General features: G+C 40.0%; 1 protein-coding gene and 1 pseudogene across 4 annotated transcripts in view; one reads left to right on the forward strand and one right to left on the reverse strand.

The window, feature by feature from the left end:
* Nucleotides 1-17,559, forward strand: part of LOC139609510 (gamma-aminobutyric acid receptor subunit gamma-3-like) — an 87,089-nt pseudogene extending 69,530 nt beyond the window's left edge.
* cfap221 (cilia and flagella associated protein 221) overlaps nt 1-20,918 on the reverse strand; it is a 151,129-nt gene that overhangs the window by 67,345 nt on the left and 62,866 nt on the right. The gene's annotated exons all lie outside the window — the stretch shown is intronic.

Below are 20,918 nucleotides of genomic sequence, written 5' to 3' on the forward strand. Positions count from 1 at the left end.
TCTGTATGTGAGTTACTGCACTCCATCTCTCTCTCTCTCTCAACAGGTGACTACGTGTTGATGACAGTATACTTTGACCTCAGCAGAAGGATGGGCTACTTCACTATCCAGACCTACATCCCCTGCATCCTGACTGTGGTCCTCTCCTGGGTCTCCTTCTGGATTAAAAGCGACGCTACGCCTGCAAGGACCGCCTTAGGTACACCATGTGGGGAACTGTGGGGAACACCACTTAAATTTAATGTGGCTTGTATAAATTAATCTTACTTGGGAGTAGAAATTTGTCACAATGCTTATTAAATGTTGCTTTTCTCTTTCACCATCATATTGGAATATGATTTCTTTCTAGCCTGGGAATGATCAGTAATAGCAAATAGTGTTGATATCCAATATTTTGTCACCCTGAGAGAATATAAAACTCCTCGCCACTGCTCATTCAAGCTGTGTGAGTGTAATATGAGGAAAATGAATCGGAAGTTGGCGGCAGGATTTAAAGCCTTTTGGTAATTCCCATTCAATCTGAGATTTAGACAGCTTGATAGCAAAAGTAATAATCTCTTTTTTGATTAGTAACTGCAATATTATGACCCAGTCTTTGTCGCTGTAGTTATTACCAGCAAAAGCAATCATACTGGAATACCCTCACATCACTGAACATTGTTGCGGAGTCAAAGACAACAAATGAAGAAAATGTTGTTTTTTATCTGTCAGATGAAATCTCAGCATTCTCAGAAGAATATGTACATTTCACTGTAGCTTTAGCGGTGCATTAAGCCATCTTGAAAATTCATGTTCCAACAGTGCAGCTTGGTTTTCATCATTTATTGTAGCGTTAGTCTTATTTTTCTTTGCATGAGTTGACATTTGTTTTGAATTATTTCCTCCCTCACTGCATGCCTGCCATTAGTTCATTTGCTTTCCCGTGGATAATGATGTGGTGCAAGGTGCTCATGGTTTCCTGTTTAAGGTGAAATTCAAGGTAAGTGTCTGACAAGGTCATCTGCATATTTGTATTTTATATAATTAATTTTTGCTGAAATAGTAATAGGACACCTCTGAATTTACAGTTTCATTGTGCTTTAAGCCATGTCCTATAGTTTCAATGGTGAGTAGGGAACGAGATGAAATTGAATTAAAGTATCAATGCTACTAAAAGGGAAAAATTTAAATTTCATATTAAAGAGTTTTAAACTGCAGATACATCAGGTTGATTTATGATGAATGCTAAGCAGGGGTACAGGGAGTCACACTCCGGGCCTGAGAGCTAAACCTCTCAGAGTGGCCCAGGACAAGCAGGAGGAGGTTGCTGTGGAGGCTGATTTGACACAGCTCCAAACCAACAAAAACACATGACTCTCAAATACAAATAAAGACACTGTAATTTCTGATTTATAACCCAACATGGACTCTTAAATTGTCTGTAACCGTCTTGACCAATTCTTCCTTGTCATCATCCTCAGTGCATTTTTTTAGTGCGTAGGACCACCAGTCTAGGGAATGGTTCTTCATTTATTCCCCTACTGCAGACTTGGTAGCAGCATAACAGTGTAAATTGGAATACAAATTAACAGCTATCCCAGGGTTTCACATTCACACAATTAGGCCAGGAAGGCCCCAGATACCCCAGTCATACTGTTAGCTCCACCAGAGCAGTTGGGCCTCAGTACCTTGCTCTCTGGCACTTTGGTAATACTTGTTGAAGGAGCTCAGACTCTAACTCATTAAACTCCACCACCCATATTTTCACACTTGACCCAAGAACTCAACCCAAGCTGACTTCTTCAACCTCCAACTACCTTCACCTCTGCTGTCACTCGAATCAAGAGAGCGCACATAACGCTGAGGTACTTTAATTCCACTCAGTCCCTGGTGGCCTTCATCAGCCTGCCAATCAGCTAATATCACAGAAGGTCATCTGGAACGTCTCTGTGGTAATAAAAGAAGTTGTATTGGAGTTCTGTCCATCCCTATTCATTCAAGAAAAACCCAAGGAAAAAAAAACTTCACTGATAGTTGAACAATAAAGTCGCCCCATGTTGTACCAAATTCAATAATAAGCTAGAATTATTGTCCAAACATGCACCGGCGTCTCCTCTTGGTTTTATTAATGAAAGCTGATCATAATAAAAGATCGTCCTCAGTTCTGCTGAGTTCTGCTCAACTTGCACTCTGCTGGTTAGGCTGATGAAAGTCGGCACGGTGACAGCTGAACATCAAAACAGTATGAAGCAGATGAGATCAAGAGCGACAACAACACAAAGGTGTATTTTCAGAGTGTGTTAAGACATGATGTGTGCTGAAATACTACTGCTTTCTCACACTTTACAAAAAGCTACATAATTTGATTTTTTTTTTTTTATACACCGAAAACCACTATTAGATTAGGACACATTGGAGAGTTTTCACCTGTGTAGGAAAGATTTACCTTGCTGAAGCACAGTGTGTGTGTGCCCATCATACACTCCATCACTGTGTCAAACTGTCTATCTGCCTTGTGTAGACAGCAACTAAAGGCAATCAAAGCTTACAGTGCGGGGGTGGTGGTGTGATACTGGACCAAAGGCGGTGAAAGGCTTGTGATCTCCGTCGGACAACAGGCAGTGCAGAGCAGCAAGCTGTCCCAGTCCTGATAAACATCCACATTCACCTCAACAACAGAGAGTCATTTAGCCTTTCTTCTCTAGTACATTGCTCCTGTTTTCAGGCCGGCCTGAGACCTGATCCCCAGGCTGAAAGGGGAGAGGAGAGATAAGACGAAGAAAAGCTGGGCGCAAGGGAGGACAAAACAAGAGTGTAAAGCAAAGTGAAGGCCTCTGGCATGTAGCGGCAGGGAGAAATGTCAGAACGAGGGAGGAGGATCAGTCGGATCACATAGAGGTTGAAGTCCAAGAAAAAGGCAGGTGATGCTGCTGCCCCTCACCCCCCACCTCTCTAGGCTGTGTTCCATGACAAGCTGCTAACATGTTCCAGGTGGTATTTCCAAAGAGCTGTCACTCACCTGCTACTCCTTCAACAGCAGGATGTTTGGATAGCAGTGGGCTGGAAGTAAGAGAGCTGAACTCCGGTTGATTCCCATTAGACCTCAATCTCGGCAGCTCAGATGGATCTTGGCAGAGATACGGAGGGCTGTTCATGGGGAAATAAACCCACCCCAAAGCACAAGTTGAGAATGTAGAGCTCGAGGGAGTAAACGGGAACTGTGGTTCTGGAGTTAATTGATCTGGGTGGTAACATCAATCATCATGCTATCAGTGTTACTCAGGGAAATATAGCACATCACAGTGCCACACAAATTCATTTGAACCTGAAGGTCATTTCATGAATCAAAAAAAAATATGTTTCCAAAATAGCAAATGCTTTTTTGGTGCACATTAAAACTCCTGTTAGGTGGTGCTGGAAACTTGGTGACCACTGAAAAGCTCAGAAAAAATACTGTGCTCTGAGATGTTAACCAGATATAGATTTGCCAAACCAACTACTTTGTCCTCATCCTTCACTTTTTTTGTTGTAAAAGGAAAAAAATATTATTTGATTAGGCCATAAAGCTCAACTTTGTGTGGCTTGTTGAGTGTGTTTTTGCATGTGGCAATGACGCTGGTTAACCACACCACGTCTGCTCAAGAGCATGTAGCACAAAGCTGCTTCCCCCAGAATTTCTATGTCAACCTCCCAGGATTGTCTACCAAGCACCGGATAAGACAGTCATGAATGGGACTGACGAAATGTCTACTTGCAGTTGGTGCAGTGGCTTCCATCACTTATGGGTAGTAGAAATTTGTGTATCAAAGATGTCTTTGTCTGCGTGATATAAACCACTTATTGTGGCAATTCAATTGAAATAAATTGATTTTTGGTTTGGCCCAGGGAACCTCTAAATTCTAAACCCTGGTTTGATCAAAAATGACAAACTACGTACTTTAGACAGCCCTTCTATCAGCAGGCTATGGTTAGGGTGTGGTTATATTTAAGTACAAAAACATCTCTATTACAGTTAAGAACCAATAATGGTTTGGGTTAAAATTATAACTGAGCTGAGGGAAACTTGGTTGCTTTTGGTTAAAATAATAACCAAATGGGGAACGATTGTGGTCATGGTTAAAAAAAACACTTTTGACTTTTCTTACGGCCTCAAGAGAATTCGTCACTTGAACGTAAGCATTTGTTGTTTTGGGGCATTGACTGAAGCAGCTGTTGTTTTTCTTAGGTGGAAAGTCTCAGTCACCCGTAGATCTCATTGTGGATGCTTTTCAGGGTTTACCAAAGAAATATCCTCAAAAGCCAAACAACACACTGTTTGGTTAGATGCATTTATCTCAAATACCTGGCCCTGGCTAGCAGCAAGCACTGGCAACAAGCTTATAGCTTATTTCTCAGGATATGAGTTTGATGGGGGGGGGTGGGTTGGGGGGAAGATAGCATTTAAAAACCTAAGGTTTCCCTGCGAGAGCTGTCACTCACACAAACGCTTGTCAACTTTGATATGTCATGTTGGGTGTAAGAGCTGACAATGTTCCCCATGGGAATCCTAGTGAGAAGGCAGTGAGTTAAAGATAGGAGCTAGTGCAAAGACATCAGTCCCTCAAACTGTACTGAGAGAGATGGGGGAACCTAAATCAGGTGCTGTGTTCACCACAGGGACAAACTAGCTACAGTATGTGATTGGCTGTGTTTTGTCCCAGAGCAGTTTCTGTCTTGGACTCCTCAGAGGGTCTAATGGTAGAACTCGCAACTTCTACAGCAAAATAAAACATTACCCACAAGGTCAGTAATGTGTTCAGATGTTTCATACTGTGATTAAAACGTCCGTGCAAGCAAGTTCTTTGCCCTTGAAGCTGCCACATGAAGCATGGTCTATAGATATCAAGCTGACCATCAGAAAATACACGGCTGAGTGAATGAATTAGAGATGAGTAGACTTGCTTCAGGGTGTTTAGTCCCAAGTGTCTCCTTGGTCAGAAGGGACTCTTGTAGGGCCATCTGACTGATTACATGCACGGGGAGATGTGGCTTAAAGCCGAGGCCTCTAAAGAATGCGTGAAATACCTTTAATCAGATTAGACTGAAGTTGCCACGAGTAGCATTTTAACCTCAATCACTAGCACATTAATTTGAAAACATCGACATAATTACCATAAACAAACAAGACTCTTGCCGAGGAGACTGTCAGCTCCTATGTACACTGCATTTTACTTTGTGTTGATGTGGTGGAAAAATCTGCTGCAGTGATTCACAACTCAAAACAGGAACGCCTTCACTTTTGCAAATAATACACACTTTTATTCCACTCCAACTGTTCTAACTGCATAATTTCAATTTAACTTGTCAGAACATATATATTCACTGTTAGGCCTGTTAGGATCTCTAATCTCTCTTCTATTCAGCACAAACACCCTTTTTGCCTTTTTATGATAGGAAGCAAATGGGTTTATGGTAAATGTGGTTAAAAATTCAGAATGTGTGCGACAGGCTCTCAGTACTGGGGAGATGGGATGTGTTCTGTTTCGCTTGGTTATCATACAGTGATACAGGGCTGCCCCTTACTCCACCCTGGGAGAAGATTGACTACCAGGTCATAAGACCCTGTCTTATAGGTGCGCACTCCCAACCTGTGCGACTTGCCATATCCCAAAAAAACAAAACACACCCTGCCAGTACTAATCAATACAGATTAATGTGACAACAACAGATTAATGTGACAACGTTGTGATGAATCCAGAGAGAGAAATATATGAAGAGTGAATATGAATGAGTAAATATGAATGATATAGATGCAACATACAAAGTTCAAGTGAGTTTGTTAAAGCTAGGAGTAGGGATAAATTGGCACTGTTATGTAATGATTGGGCCAATTTTATATAGTCACTGTAGTAGGCTGGTTTCCTAAAAGAGTGACATATTCTTTTTTTTGTAAGCTGCTGTTTCCTCGATGTAAATCTGTGTAGTAGTTTTGAAAGAGTATTTTCTTAGTTTATGTGCATTGGTGGGAGGGGAACTTCTGTGATGTCACTCAGCAGGCTGAGTGATGGGGACAATGGGATTCTGCAACTCAAGACAGTGGAAAGTTTCTCAGTTACTGCTGTCCAAAGGGAGTGAACTGGTTGATGGGCCCAAGTGGCGTGAAAATAATTGCCAGTGCTACCCAGAGTGCATTGTGAATAGGTGTCTGTGTCAGCCAATCCCATTTTAAATATTTTACTTTGAGTGATGTGGGTTCTGTGTTTTATATTGTATAAGTTGTAAATTTGTGTTCGTTGTCATAGAGAAGGTGTTTTTATAGATTGTATCCAGAATATAGGGTTCGGAGTAAGAGCCAAGTCATTTTCCCTTCTTATAATTGGTAGTGTTATGGAGGTGTCTGAGATGGAAATTAGTTTACAAAGTTTTAAGATTTTTTTTTTTTCTCATAGACTAATTTACTGGGTATTTTCTGGATAATTCATTTGATCACTTGTCTGTGAAATGCCACAAAATGCAAATTGCAGTTTTCAGGAGCCCAAGTTTATACATTAGAATATCTTGTTTTGTCCAAAACCCACAGACGAGCCTAACCACAAGGTATGAAAAAAAAAAGAAAACCAGCAAATATTCACATTTTAGAAACTGAAACCAGTGAGTTTTTGGCATATTTGCTTACTTAGATGATTACTTGATTACCAGAATGTTATAGATACATTTTTGAGTCAATTGAATAATGGTTTAATTCACTAAACATTTCAGCTCTAGCTAGGCAGCTAATCATCTTTTTCTCCAAGGGGGGGGATCAGTCGTCAACGGACACAACAGACGTACAGATCTGAGATGATGTGTGCCAATAAAGAGGAATAAACCTGCCAAAAATATCTTCCTAAACACAACACGTAGATTTTTCTGCATAGACCTGAAATGAATGTCATAGCTTTTCAGTTAAAATACAAAAAGCACTGGTCTCAGATTAACCCATGCAGTCTTGTGACCTGGCCACTGATCCTTGACTGGTCCTCCTCAGTACCACTTATAGACGCTCCATGAACACAAGCTGTGGTCTGTTCCACCTGGTTTACCCCTGCACACACAACAAAGGTCACCGTCTGAAAATTTGTTCACATATTCTGGCCACACCCCTTCACTCCTAGACAAGTACGCCACTGTCTTCTGCCAACTACCATGTTTTTAGATCAAATTTTATAAATTTAAATGCACAAAAAACAGAAAATCTGCTGTTTCTTATTGCTGTGATCACCCCATCGAGATTATGTTGACGATGTGCGGAGCATATTTGTTCTGCACAAGCATATGCACCGGAGCTTTTCTCACCTCTGTGAGACGGCTCCTGTTTTCAGTCTGCAGATGTGAGACTGCGTTGTTCAGATCGCCTGCACAGACAGGAATCACCCGGTTGCTATGGCATCACGTAGCTACAATTCCCACAAAATATATTAAACTGTGCAAAGGAAACTCATGACCTTGATTTGAAATAGCAGCCCAAACTGTGAGCAGTCGGTGGTAAAAAAAAAAAAAAAAGACAAAACGGTGTCGATGTTTTATTGAGCTCACACTGTTTACAGTGCACTGGGATTTGTACAGATAGTTAGATTTGAGGTATCAGAAGCAGAGAGTTGTTCATTTACCTAGTTTGGTGCTTTAAATCTAATGAGCGAGGAAAAAGAGAAAGTCTAGACGAGCACTAGACCAGAGGAGGTAGCTTGAAATAGACGGGAGCAACTCGTCTCTATGGAAACCAGAGGCGAAAACAGTGGCACACACTGCCATGAAAGACATGTAGGAGATGAGGATGAAAGAGACAGAGAAGAGAGGAAGAGAGAAAAGGACGGAGAGGGAGAGGGAGAGGGAGAGGAAGAGCGAGACATGGCACGGAGAGAAAGAGGGGAGGATGACAGGGAGAGACGGCGGGATTACGAGAATGATGTGTGTGTGTCACAGCAGTAGATATCAATGCTCCCAGTGGGCATTAATGTCACTGGGTTCATCTCTGTTTGAAAGAATTGATTTCATTTCACCAAGCGTACACAATATTCTCCTTTCAGACACCATGAGGAGTCATTTCTCAAACAATGGCACTGATGACACAATTAAAAGTTATCGCCAATACTTATTTACCAGTGTGACAGGTAATTATTGATAACAGCCCCTTTAACAACTCTACAGCTATTTGAGAAAAAGGTGTTTTGTTACCTCCCAAAGTGACTAACCCACCAGTGCATCATCAGTTGACATGTGATTGGCAATCGCTTCCCAAACTAGGCAATCACACATTTTCAATTCAAGGTGAGTTTTCACTGTAGAGGTCGAGCTAATGCAAGAATTACAGCCTCATTTCCGTCAGTCATCACTGTCATTAAAAGACAAGTGGTCTGATGACAGCTTTACCTCTTCAGAGGCTGATTAATGGCCACAGTCTACACATTAGGCAGGACGTTAACTGTCAGCCTAATGTGGCTTTCCATTTGACAGGTCCAAAACAAATCTCAGTGGGGTATTATGTCTTATGTGTCCTGTGCCGCATATGTTTGGAGGCCAATCTGTGCCAAGGAAAAAAAGAAGCATTAGAATAGGAATACTCATTGTAAATCAAAATTAGGAGATACTACATTATAAGATAGTAAGCCCAAGTAATGACTTAGTATCTCATAAATCTGACTGAGTAGTTCATAATTTCAATTTAGTTGAAGTGTTGACTCCATCAACTAATAATCTGTTGAAATGTTACAATTACTCTGTAAGCTCTCTGTAGTAGTCTGTAGACTATCCAAATAAGGTGTTACCCATAATTTTGACCTGTCAGAATGTATACAGTGAATTTGCCATTATGTAAAGCTGCTGTAACTCGTAACTTAGTATCTCATTATTTTGTCAAAGTCATCATTTTGACTTAATAGCTCACAATTTTGACTTATCATTTCAGAATAATTACTTAGCCAGCCAAAATCTTTATGTTCTATCTCATCATTTTGAGTCACAAACTATGACTTTTTATTTTTATCATGCTTATGTTTTTTTTGTTTTGTGTTTTTAACTTGGCAGACATTGGCTTTAACACTAGAGTGTTAAATAAAGACACTTTTGGTTAGACCAAAATAGATTTCTTTCTTGTGGTCAGGAGAAAAGACTGGCTTGGTGCTGAACTTGTCACTGATGAATAAATATCTTAGATTATTGACCTTTTTTTGTGCAGAAATCTGGTAGATTTGGTTTCAGTGGTAATTTACAGTGGCATATCCTTTTTTATCCTTTAACTTGTTTACTTTTTCCCTAAGGTTTGACTTTTTTTTTTTTTTTTTGGATTTGTTAGCTATAACACGTTCAAAATCATTTTTGTTCCTAAATATGACTTTGTTAAGTCAGTATTAGCACTAAAACCTGTTTATACCTGTTTTCAATGACTCTATTCACTGACAACATCTAAAAAATGTGAGAAATGCATTTCAACAAATATACAATGGAAGAACATTACAGTGTCAGTTTTTATGGTACTATGATCTAAAACAACAGCCTGTCAATCAGGCTGTAAAAAAATACTCAGTAATACAACAGTACAACTTGTGAAATAGTATGAAAATAAAAAGCTAATAGTTTTTAAGATGGTTCAAATGACAAAATTATCACAAAAACCTTGAAAGAAATACTTGATAAGATGAAGTTTCAGCGTAATAGCAAAACTTCTCAGTTCTATCCATGCATTGCCTGAAAAGTTCCCACTGCTGAGATTTTAAAACTTGAATTGAATTTATTACTATCACAGACACACACCAATACAGGGCCAGCGTTTTACCGCATGGTTGCTGAATTATGGCTGCACTTCTTGAGCCACTTCAAAGACAAGTTATGTTTTAGTCATGAGGAGGTGTCAGGATTTGCCTCATAATTCTAATGCGGCTCCACTGTATAATAGAGGTTCGTAACCCGCGAATCGATTTCTGACACATCATTTTATCACACTTTAGATCGCTGGGAGAAATAGGAAGGGAAAAAGAAAATTCCATTATTTGATCATTTCAACGATTTCGGTGCACCAGACTCAAATAATATCCCTGCTGTGAGTGTTTATGGGAAGACAGGATTGATGCAAGAATGGAGACATTTACCCAGAATACCCCATATGCATTAATAATGGTGATTAATCAACCTCTGCCCACATGTTATATAATAACTGACTTCCACATGGGTCACCCCAGTACTGACCAGCAATTCATCATGCAGTCACAGATAATTCTCCTTACACGGTGTTGCTCTCTCCCTTTTAGGTATCACCACAGTGCTGACCATGACCACGCTGAGCACAGTGGCCAGAAACTCATTACCCAGAGTGTCCTACGTGACGGCCATGGACCTGTTTGTCACCGTCTGCTTCCTGTTCGTCTTCGCTGCCATGATCGAGTATGCAATGCTCAACTACTACTCCTACAGTATACGCAGACCTCCTGCTAAGACGCAGAGAATGGTAAGCCTATGGCGAATGTGTGAGTACTGTAAAGCCTGTAAAGTACGCAGCTTTTTACATACCGATCTCATAAATGTATCAACATGGAGACATTACTGAAGGGGCCTCTGTTTAAAGTTTCTTGCTTGAAGACAAGCAACTACACAGAGACACGAAACGACCACAAACAGACTCAACCCAACTACAAAGAGACACAAAACAACCAGAAACAGACTCAAACCAACTACAAGGAGACACATGAACGACCACAGGGACTCAAAACATCTATAGAGAGACACAAAACAACCACAAAGAGATGCAAAATAAAAATGAATTACAAACAGCCATGTCATTTGTGTCTGGATGCCTTTCTCCTATGCAGGAGTGGTGGGCGGCTTTTTACATATCTGTGCCCAGGTGCCCATTATCTCATATTCTGTGTATTATGACTATATCAATAATAATCAATTAAAAACGGGCTTGCAAAATATGATAAATCTTGTTACTGAGGTGGTTCCTTGAGCTGATTTCAATCCAAACTGAACACCTTGCTTTAGATTAATACCTCATTAGTTTAATGACACAAAGTCCATGGATGCCATGGCAACCTAGGGGGCCCTCTACTCCCCCAGGCATCCCTGGGATCAGTGTCTATAATCCTTTTTCCAGCTGTCTGGACAAAGATCGCTTTTTTCCACAAGATGATCCAAACAAAAGATTTGCATGAAGTGCAGGAGAATCTGCATCCAGGCCCGGTTCACATTTGAGTCTTGGTGTCAAACAATGGTTTTTGTGAAGCAAAGTGTTGCTTCAGAGGCTTCTACTACTGAGCAAGGGCAAAGTTCTTGTAATCTTTTCAGAGAAAATGAAATAACAGGAAAAAGGTGATTGAATGCTGGCTATCGGTGTTTTCGTATCAACCCGCAGAAACTCATATTGATTGAATCCATAGGGTGTCGACGTGTGTGTGTGTGTGTGTGTGTGTGTGTCTGCTTTCATAGTGCACAATATCCTCTCAGGTGTCTGACATGTGTCTGTATGAGCACATGTGTGCAGTCTAGCAATTGCTCCTGTATGAGAGCCTAATGCTTCTGTGTGGGCGTCCTCAAGGCTGCACCTGCTGCAAATACTTTAATGGTGGCGGCACACATCTACTAATACTGAGTCAGCCACCGCTGCTGTCATTTCACTCTCTCCAGATCCCCCTCCCTCTTCATTATTTCCTCCCAGTGTAGAGGAGTTCTGCTGAATATGTCTCAGGGCTAAAAAGACTGTCAGCTTGGACTGAACAATTAAGTTGTGTTACATTCAGTCCCCTCCTCTGCATTTCTGGCTCACTGCTGTATTTTGGCCCAGTCTGTCTGTGGGGAAGCCTCATATCCCCCCTCCCCTTATCCATGTGGCCCCTTTGTGCCGCCCACTCAGTCAGTTCTCTTACTCCACTAGACACATCTAACTCTCTTTCTTGCCATCTCTTGCCTCCCACTCTTCCTTTAACAGCAGAGTAGAGGACTAGAAAACTGTGTGAAGATTTCACCCAATTAGGTTATCCCACATGATTTTATAAACATCAGGGAGGAAGTCACATAATGAATGTTCTCAGGGGTACTTCTTTACCATTCCAGTGTATAAAATATATATATATTTTTTTTAAATCAGGCTATAGCTGCATTATGTGACTATAAAAATGATGAAAAACTGTGGCTAAAGATTCTTGTTATTGTATGCTGATAGATTTTTGAGAATCTGTAGATTTGCCTCAAATTGAATATGTTTAAACCTAACTATTATGGTTTATTTTATTCACAAAATAAATTTCCAGGAGTGTCTGAACTTTTCAAGAACCTTAGTAATCACTCTGTTACAAAAACGTTTTGATTCACAAATGCTTTTAGCATTGCTGGGCCCACCCTGTCGTTTGATGGCGTGTTTTATTATTCCAAATGATGGCTGGACAAATGTAGATAATGATACATCACTTTGAGATCGATTCAGCACATCAATATGGAGTTTGATGGAGTTTTTCAGCAATCTAAGAAATCAATAAATACATGTCAGCGCTTGGTGTCTTAATAGACTTGCCATTTTGTATTAATAATCACTGATCAATCAAGAGAGTGTAAGCCACTAGAAAAGGCATGTTTTCTCCACTACTGCTTCACTGTACCAGAATTCAATGCAGTTTAAAGGCCGCTTGCATTTTGACAAAGGCAGGCCACCACAACGATGATCATATCCTAATTTTACATTCTTGCTCTGCATATGTACAATTTACCAAATGAGTTTCTTACTAATTTTCAAAACAGTTGGTCTGTCATTTCAGGCAGATGTAGACAAAAGCGGGCTTGTTATTTCTAGCTGGCAACCATTGATTTTGCCAGCTAGAAATGATAACTGTCTCCGGCAGACTTTATGAGCAGCAGCTGGCTGGCTAATTAGCTCAATGATTTGCTTTGTCTTCTATGGACTTTTTAATGTTTCCAAATAACTTTTTTTTTTACAATAAGAATTCTGTAAAAGAGTTCTTAAATGTGCAATTGATGGCTCGTATCATGCTAAAAGACTGAGGCTAAAGCTAACATTTCTCCAGCAAAATGGCTGTACTCTCAAAAGCTAATAATCTAAGACTCTGAAATAAAGACATAGTATTGTTGTTGTACTTAGTTAAACAAGTATGATGAGATGAAAATGTAAGATCAGAATGTTGTTTCATGCTAACTTTAGCCTTTTTGGCTATTTAGCGTACATCCTTGTTTGTATTCAGCTAAGTATGTTCTGTGTTTTAAGTCACAAGAGAAAAGGCTTTTAGGACAAGTCAAAGTGTTTGATGTATCTCAGGTAACAAGCTTGGCTGGACATGCCAGACTGTAAACCTTAGGAGCATCTCCACACACAGGAAATACTACAGTGGATCTACTGTACTGCAGCTTATGCTAGAGCAAAAAATGTTTATCTGCATGAGTGTATTTGTGGTTTTTGTTATGAAAAGACAAAGAGAAAGACACCACCCCCCCAGTCTCTTGAAACACTGAGTCTTGTTCTTGCTACAGCCCCGTGCTTGCTTCGCTTTGGCATGTTGAGAAACTCGAAGCTTCATAGGTCTGCTGTGCCTAATTACAGTTGCTAAGCTATAACTGGCTATTGTCCAGAGGAGGGGTTTAGCACACTGTCAATTCCTCCACCATAACACTTTCTTTCCATCTTCCCATGCAGGCCTACTCATCTTTCAACATGGGTCGCAACCCTCGGACCATGATGCCAATGGGCAACTCCCTCTTCTGGCACGACTATGATGACAACTGCCTGTATGAGTGCTTGGATGGGAAGGACTGCAAGAGCTTCTTCTGCTGCTACGAGGAGTGTAAAGAAGGCGGCTGGAAGAAAGGACGTATCCACGTCAACATCCACGAGCTGGATTCCTATTCTCGGGTTTTCTTCCCCACATCTTTCTTGCTCTTCAACATCGTCTACTGGGTCAGCTACCTCTACCTCTAGTTGGTCATGGGCCATGATCTGTGGACCCTTGCTGAAACAGCCACAGTCCCTGACACTTTGCACTGCAGCTCATGATTAGAGGTCAAAACTAAGCATGGGAGAGGAAATGAAGTGGATCCACTCTGTGGGAAACGTGAAAGACATGCTGCCTGTGGAGTGGCATGACTGAGACAATGTGTGTGCTGTTGTACACAGTGTAAAGGCCATGATACTTTGAGCTGTGGCACTCCAAGGAGAATAAAATGCTCAGCAGTAGAACAGCAAGCCCGTCAGCATTAACTTGAATGGATAGGTTTGGTTTATGACTCTCTCAGAAACCAAACAACAGACAGCCATGACTTCAAAGACATTCGAGGATGGGGGTTGCATTGCTGAATCTTGGTTGTCGAGATGGCGAAGCACCCATAGTGCCTTCTTTAGAAAGGGTGCATCACAGAGAGACGCAGTTTAAGAGTTCCCTCCATTATCTTTATTACCTCATCCATCATACCACTGCATGCTGAGCTGTTTATTCTTTGATGAAACAAACCCAGAACACAGTTCTCACCACTGGAGATGTTTAAAACTAACACTCACCATTCATTTTATAGCACATTAGTTTTAGTTTTACCCTAGAATTAGTTCTCATTTCTAATAATAGTACTGTTTTCTTCTTCTTATTATTATTATTCTGATTATTATTAGAATTAGTTGTATTTTCACAGCAAGCCAATTAGCTCACATATCAGTTGTTAATTGTTAAACATGAGTTAGTGTCGGGGCAGTGGTTATCTGGTATTATCTTGTTTATTAAGTCAGTGAGCTTTTGTTCATGATGCTTTATGACCAGTCGATGCAGTTTACAGTAGATGCCAAGAAGATTTGGGTGTTTTTAATAAATGCCGGGTTACATTCTTACACACAAAATGTATAAGAACCGCATAAATACATACCGGTCTTATACTAAACATGCTAATCTCATCCCCGGGCACATTATGTATGTTACAGTACATGAATAAACAGATTAGGGTTAGAGAAATGCTGGTTTCACAGAAAACTGTGTCACGTTTTATATTTCATGTACTTTTATTCTTATTTACATAGATTTTTGTTTTATTTTATGTATGGCTCGTGGATTACCAAGGCTTAAAGGAAAAGTTAGACATTTTGGGAAATATACGTACCGTAATTTCTCGAGTATTGGTAAGAGCCTTTATTTACCTCTAGGACAGGCCGTATTAGGACAGACTTGTAACTATAATTTCCCCTGTTCCTCAGTTAATGCAAACTCAAACTCCCCCCATGTTTACCTTATGTCTTAATAAAGTCAGCATAAACATTTACAAAGCACTAATTCCATCAGTACAGCAAAATTCATGTCAACTGTTCCTGATTGATCAAGAGTTCGGCAAAGAAGAAACAACGGAAATTAATAAGAGTGAGAAAACATTACTTTTGTTTAAAAGAGAGAAACTGAAAGCAGTGGAGTGGTGAGAATAACATCACTGTTGTACCAATCAATTAGTGCTGTGCAAATGTATATTATACTTAATTTACCAACAGCTAGCCTAGCTATACCCAAAGACTAAATAAATACACCTGCCAGGACCTCTAAAGGTTGTTAGTTAGCACGTTTTATATATATATATATATATATATATATATATATATATATATATATATATATATATATTATCTGTTTACAAACCCATTCAAAATGTATAAAATGGCTTTGCCAATAAGGACCTTTAATGTTTCACAATTTTTTGGGTGTTATGTGCCAGTAACTTCTGCTGGTTGCCTAGCAATTGGTCTTGGCCAAAAAATAGTAGCTGTTTCCCTGTTTCCAGTAAACTAAGTTAGCCTGCTGGCTGTAGCTTCATATTTACATACAGACAATATCAATCTTCTCCTCTGACTCTCAGCAACAAGGCAAATACACATATTTCCCATAACGATGAGCTATTCCTTTAAGCTATTCCAAATAAATTTCATCAGCAGTGGTTTCAGCGGAGAGTTTCTGCTGCACATGATTCTGGGTAAATAAGAAATAATTGTATTGGCATGAGAATGGTTCAATATAAATATGTTGGATATTGGTACAAAACGAGCTGTAGAAATATTAGTTTTGGCCACAAGCCACTTGAACCATAAAGCACATACAAACACGCATACTGTACATGGCCTATTCATTTTGCATTAGTCACTTCATCCCGTTTCAGAGATACAGCTTGAGTACAGAAAACTGGAGTCTTGATGAAAGCTTAATTTTTTTTTCCTGATGAAAAATGAAAAGGATTTCTGATGTCCTGTCATATGCAGGACCTAAAGGCACATCTTCTTGTGCCCAGCTGGCAATGATCACAGGTGCTGTAAAATAGGTTCTATATATTGTGATACCCCATACACTCACATACTGTACACTGCGCGGTGTTAAAAAATGGATGATTCAGGATGGTTGTTCATGACTCTTGATGGAGTCCCACACCCCCTCCTCAAACATGTAAAATTGATGCCATATATGGAGGCATACGGACACACATGTTAAAAAAAAAAAACAAACAAAAAAAAACACTGGGATGGACAGTACCGGCGGCGTTTGAAACATTTTGGTTCTGTTTACTGTTAAATGGTGTTTTTTGCAGTCGTTTGGCTTTGTAGAACAATCAGCTCCCTTTTCCCATCCTCCTCCTCCTCCTCCTCTTCCCCCAACACAAACACACACTTTTTCCCCAGTATTTGTATGTTCAGAGAAAAGCTTTTATGTAAGATGTATCTAATTAATGTTTCTATTTTCATACAGTTATATATGGAATGTATGTTAGGCCAGTAGCGAGGCCGGAGTCAATCTGGTTCCAGTTCAGTCAGTTCAAGCAGCCCAAATGAGTTTATATTTAGGGGTCCTGCATATTTATGAGGCCTGCAGACACATTTGTGTCCTGTCCAGAGGTTTGTAATTACAAATCAAATTGCCTTGAATGATGCTAGAGAAACAGCAGAAGGGCTGTTACCCTGTGGGCCATTACTTACTCTGCTGATTTAATATATTAGCTCATATGAGACAGTGAAATTTGATTAGAATTTTGACATTAGATCTATCTATGTGTCTATGTATCTATGTAAGAACTGACTGAATTGAACAGAGCTTGGCCCACACCGCAGTAAACTCTCCTCACCTCTGATATTTCTACTACACTTTATAAGTGTCTTAGTCCGTTGAGATACTTCAATAAAGCAAAATCACTATTTTCTACGTCTTAATGAAAATCACCTGTGTGTTTCAACTGACTGGGACCTGTATTTATAAAGCCTCTTTGGAATAAGAGTACTAACCCAGGATCGGTATTGGCGAGCATAATGAACTCACTCAAGAGCCTCTTCTGGAGACCTCATCACCTGCTTTATAGTTTCTCTGAAAGGCGGTGCATCATTTGCGCCGAGGTGACACAAAGTCATGTATTACTGCTGTTTTATCCTGCGAACCAATTTTGCCATGATTGTCAGGGAGGTCTCTGGAGGGCGAGGCTGTACAAAAACAAAGCCACTCTGATCTTGGATCAGCACTCCGAAGGGAAGTATTTTATGAAAACAGGATCTAGAGTGAAAATAGGTATCTTTTTTCTAGTGCGTGGTACATTGCTTATATTAATAAATAACGTTTTGGTCAAGCGCTACTGTGCAGTCTTTTTGTGCAAGAATGAAACTCTTCAAAAGTATTGTTCCCTGTCTTGTTTAGTACTGATTCATGCCTACGGTAGCTAAATTGTGTCTTAAGTTGCCATGAGCCTCTGGTAAATAGTTTCAATATGCTCTGTTACACGCATGAAGCCACAGATCTGAAAGCATCTGGGATTGGACTGAAGGAAAGGCGAAGCTATTATTACACGAGAAATTTCATCATTTGGAGTTTTACACTCCTATTCACGAGTGTATCTCCTCAAAATCCTTCATAATATCCATCTTTTGGACTTCAGTACCAGTGCCTCCTTAGCTCTGATCCCTGTGAATCATCACCACTTTGAACAGGATTTGATACTAAGACAGCTGCCAAAAGTGACGCGACACAGCCCTCTTTCAAAGCCACTAACCAGGTTTAAATGCAAAAAAAGTCATTCTGTTACAGTATGATTAAGACAAGTAGCTGCAATCACTAGCTAATTTTAGTATCATATGTTGCGAGTATATTAGATTCTCCGATTTAAACATTAGCAAGAAACAAAAAGCCAATCACAGCTGTGCATGTGGTTAGATTTAGGCAACATAAGCACTTTAGTTAAGGTTGGGGAGAGGCTGTGGTTCTGGGTAAATATTAAAGAAGTAAGTCACACTTCCTTTCTCATGTTCGCAGTCCACTTTGACCATTTCAGTCTTTAAATCAAGACCTGCCAAGTTTCATCGGTAGTTCATGTGTTTTACCTGCTTTATTATTGACCAGTGTTTGGTTTAACTGGATTATTACAGTTCTGATCCAAAAATATTAATAATCTTCCCTGTGATGAAAGTTTTTAATGCAGTGTGACATGACAACTGGGTGTTGTTCAGTAAAAGAAACACCTTCCAGAAAGGATCCATTGCATCAACAATTACAGTGTTAAACGTTTGGCCGGTGCACATTCATTGGTTCCATTAGTCCAAAAAAAGACCATAATTCAATGTTCTGATGGGCAAGTTGACAAATTAAGCTCTCCATGGACAATAGAATGGGTTACAATTGTCTTCAGGCAGTCTGCCTGCCTAATAACAATAATACGACTAATATCCACTGACAGATGCATGAGCACGTCATTGCTTTACCCTGAGTTTGTTGACCTAGTTTAAAGCAAGAACATGAGCGTAGTACAAGCAAGTCAAAGGGTGGATGTTTCAGCGTGGAGCTCCACCACTGCCGAAACTGGAAGAAGCTCCTGCTACATATGCGAGACAAGAACAAGATGGCAAGCTAACACAGTGAATATGAGGAGATAATAACTTATGCAGTAGAGATTAGAGCTGTCAGAGTGTGTGTGTGTGTGTGTGTGTGTGTGTGTGTGTGTGTGTGTGTGTAGATTTAACTCATGAACTTGTCCTGTGAAGTGACAGCTTTGCTTACATCATGAATAGACACCCCTTGTAAGAATACCTGCTTCAGGGAATCAATGCATTTGTGTGTGTGTGTGTGCATGCGTGTGTGTGTGTGCATTCATTCATACAGCATGTGCTCATGCATGACTGCATGCATGCTTCAGTGGGAAGGGACTCTTCCTGTTATTGTGTGTGTGTGTGTGTGTGTGTGTGTGTGTGTGTGTGTGTGTGAGGGTGCATGTAACCATTCAAGTATTGTGTGTGTGTGTGTGTGTGTGTGTACAGGTACAGGTGTGTATAGTTACTGGTGTGTGTAGCAGTGTGTTTTCATCTGAAATCAGAAGTTCTTCAACCAGGAAAGAAATATAAATATAACAGTGTGTGAAGAATACAGTGTATTACATGTGTTATATAGCATACAAAAGTATGCATGAGAGCTTAAAAAAATGGAATTTGTCCATTGTCTAATATTTAAGACTGCAACTGTCAAATAGCAACAATACATCTTCGTAATTTCTCCATGAGTGTTGTTAAACAGTGACATCACACTCTCCTCGGAGGAATCCTTTCCTTGCTGAAAGTCAGTGTAAGAAGCCTCATAAATGAGTCTGAAGTGCTACTCTGAGCAGTGTTTTTACTGCTTGGTTAACTTCAAGCTAAAGTCCCAACAGTAAGTCTGAGATGCTTGATTAATATCAGCCCTGGCCTGATTAAATAATGAATAATGTCATGAAAAATGTTCAAAAACAACGTCAAAGTGTTATTTCCAATGTAGACAATGCACATTTAAAAGCAATAAATAATGTATTTCCATCTTTATCACAAGGTGGACAGTACAGTAGTAGTAGATCGACTTAAAGTGAAAATGTAGAGGAACTTGCAGTACATTATCAGCCCCGAGTAATGTTCGGAGATCCAGCAGGAGGACAGGGCAGCTTGTATGTTGCCTGAGATGTAAAACCCAGGGTGAGAAAGGTCCCCATCCACAGAGTAAGTTACTCACACACACACGCACACATATATAAATAAACAGTGCGAGTAAAAGATTTTGACTGATATATACATCACCTTTGTCCCACTTTTCTTCACTTTTACTACAACACTACTGCAAGCATTTGCGAACTTGTGATGTAGTTCATGGTATGAACGATCCTGAGATATGAGTAGGTGTGACTGATACATGGATAACAACAAACACGGCAGATTTGCGTGTGTGTTTGTGTGTGTTTGTGTGTGCGTGTCCTTTATGCATATTGATCTCATGGTCCACTCTCACAAAGAAACTGCAACTGACTTCTCTGCTTGAACGGATTTTCCTGATCCATTCGTTTTCTACAGTGACAAATAGATGGAAAATTTAGCACTTCATTGCCTGGTACAACCATCTGTGAATTGTCTTGTTGGAAGCATACACACTTTTGGGAATATTTTGATGTTTTTGTGACATTTCGGTGCTTGTTTCAGCTGAGGTGTCACAGTCACTTTGATAATAGAGGGCTTTCGGGTGTAGTAATTCTTCCCCAGGCAGGGTCCTGTCTTGGGAAACAGCATCTGTGACAAGCTGATTGCCATTCTAAATATTTGTCTCACATTTCTTTGCTGTTTTCAGCAGAAATTGATCATATTCAAACGTTATAATCAATTCTGATTTTGAATAATGTGACATATTTGTTATGACAGCCCCCAAAAGGGATGTGTCATTGAGATGAATGAAATTACGGGACAGATGTATAATAACACACTGATACCAAAAATCGGAAGCTGTGCGCTAAATACAGCCTTTGTGAGGCTTATCATGTTGTTTTTGTTTCTGACAGCTGCTTCGTTTTTTTTGTTCACCTCGCACGGTTGTTGTGAGGATAAGCCAAGAATATCAAGGAGGGCTGTTGCTCTGTCACTTTGTATCTGAGTAGATCGGCTGCACTTCAGAGCAGGCTCAGCAAAACTGGAACCTGCTAGGCTTTAG

Source organism: Trachinotus anak, unplaced genomic scaffold (genome assembly GCF_046630095.1).
Source record: "Trachinotus anak isolate AG129_WGS33_773 ecotype Australia unplaced genomic scaffold, CSIRO_AGI_Tana_v1 ptg000026l, whole genome shotgun sequence".
NCBI lineage: Eukaryota > Metazoa > Chordata > Actinopteri > Carangiformes > Carangidae > Trachinotus > Trachinotus anak.